The following is a 2,586-nucleotide window of genomic DNA, read 5'->3' on the forward strand; positions in this document are numbered from 1 at the left end:
GAGGATTGTTGTTCTCAGTTATTTTTTCATTCAGTGTTGCAGATGTGGTGTTACTTTTTGTATCATGTTGGCCTCATAAGTGAGGAGGTTGGTCAAAGTAATGCTGTATAGCTGTGCCATCCCATTGTTAATAATACTGTGGTTGTTCACACCAGATACTCTTGACTTGACTTTGAGTGTCCCACTTTCATTGGCTGTTAGCATTTACGGGTGTGTGAGTCATGATCTGGTGTTAGTTACTGCCCTCACCAGCCTGTCACATTGTCACTTTTAAGTAAATTCAGCTTATTTGGGTTAGGGTTTAATAGGTCCGTTTAGAGTTCATATACGTTATATTATTGAAGTTAGTAAAAACATGTAATAAAGTTCAAATAAAATAAAATGTGCAAGTTTAGTGAAATAAAACTTTGTAAGTTGCTTAAAGGGACATTATGGAAGTTTGACAGCCAAAACATGTATAGAAATAATAAATTTCTTCTTCATACATTCTCCTGCAATGTCCTGGTCCTGTAGAATGAGCTCTGGCATTTTTACTGTGATTGCCTGTTTTTCTGTAAAATCACAGAAAAAGAGAGATGCTCGGGTCGAGCAGGCTGCTTCATGCGCGTTCACGCTCAGGCATAGCCTGTAGCATTTGCTATCCGTAGCTTTAGCAGCAGAGAGTGAGGTAGTGCCAACTCAGCGACTTTGTAGCTGTTCCTAACGCCTAGTGATGAACCTAGCTACATTTCTGAGGACACTTAGCTACTTGCTTCTAGATATTTCCTGCAAATTAGCAACAAAATAGCCATTTTCGCTCCTAACCGTTCTTTGAACGTTGTTTCAGCTGTCATCAAGGATATAAATGTTACAGATACAAAAGACGTCACTGGAGCTTTAGCTCACCTAGTAAGATGCCGTACTCTCGTGCAGAAGACCCAGGTTTGATTCTGGATGTGAATATGATTTAGTTAGAGTTTATTATTACATTAATGGTTTATTTTTTTACAGTAAGATGCCCAAATTTTTATTCGAGACTCGCCGAACGGCATTGAATTGACAGATAAAAAAGATGTGGGTTCAACTTTCATTTTGGAACAATTTTTCAAGCAAGGGAAGGGAATGATCTGAGCATGCAGGAGGACTGACCCATCTTAAACCTTTGTCGGCTGTGCTGAAGAGAAAGGTACAGAACCAAATTATTTAATTAATTAGCTGCGCGTTCTCCTGTCCTCTGTCCTCCGGGCCACACACACACACACACACACACACACACACACACACACACACGGGAGGAGTGTGCACGTACAGCATGCGCGCCTTGTGCACGAGCCTACTATTGAAGCTGTCGTCACGCTTTTGGCCTGAGGGGGCAATCGCGAGCATAAAAATTCAAAACTCCGTAAAGTCCCTTTAAGTGCTAAGTTATAGGTTGGAGGTAGTTAAATGCTTTGATTTTATTCAGGTCATATTTTTTAGGTTAGGGTAAACATAGTTTTTAGATAAGTTAGCCTAAAAATTATTAGGTAATCAGTTTCCTCATAAATTTTGAGTTCAGTGAACTTATTCGGGGTTACAGTGTATCTTTAAATTGGACATTTGAATAAAATTGTGTTATTTCATGACCTTATATTACAATCCATTTTGTTACAGGTAACTAAAAAATCTGCATGTTTTCTCTTTTTTCTCTTGGTAAGGAGAATAAAATGTGCTTTGTTTTACACAAACAATAATAATGCAGTTATTAAGATTTCACAAGATAAACTGATTCAAATTCATCCAAAATGATTTAAAAAATCTGATAATTCGTCAAACAGTCTGGATAAACAGCAGACTTTGACAGGCTGCAGAACGTGATCTGGTTACATTAACACAAATAAATCTTGTAAACTTTGATCCATCCTTTTAGAGTCTGCACATCCTTCTCTGGTTTTCTCCCTGCTGGCACACTTCAATACAAGTTTGACAACAAATATTATTCGAGATCAGAGATTTTTTTCTACAGCCTTAAATCAGATCAGGTGGGAGAGTTGTGCACACTTGTGCTCTCGTGAGAAAGAACCAGGAAGTAAAACGCTCCTTGATGCTTCTGAGCGTCACCATTTCTAAAATGTGACAGAAATTCTTTTCTTGTTTGATTTTATGAACGCAGCATCCTCTCTCTTCTGCCGTCCGACGGATCCAGCAGAGATGCTAAACTGAATTAGCCTGGTCAAGTGAATTAGGTGGTGATAAACGATACTTTAGCATCCAAGCAGTAAACTGCTGAGAGAAGCTAAATACTAATGCGATTTATCAGCGTTCATAAGCTGTAAGTGCAACGATGAAACGACTGGCCCCACTGGAGCAGATAAAGCTTTTGTTTGCAGCCAGAGGAGATGAACTGGTTAGCATTTACTGGGAACAGTAGTTCCACACAGGAAGAGGGAGAGGGAGCCATGTTTCCTGAAAGGCTATGCAGAGCAGCCTTAAGATAGATGCTGCTGATTCACGGACTTCTAATGAATAAACATTTTCTGGTTCAACCTCATGATTTCCATATGGGAGTCCTTTAAAAATGTGGGGAAACCAGATCCTAAAAATATCCCCACCAAGTTTCCCCAGCTC

The sequence above is a fragment of the Nothobranchius furzeri genome, chromosome 18 (genome assembly GCF_043380555.1).
Source record: "Nothobranchius furzeri strain GRZ-AD chromosome 18, NfurGRZ-RIMD1, whole genome shotgun sequence".
Lineage (NCBI taxonomy): Eukaryota > Metazoa > Chordata > Actinopteri > Cyprinodontiformes > Nothobranchiidae > Nothobranchius > Nothobranchius furzeri.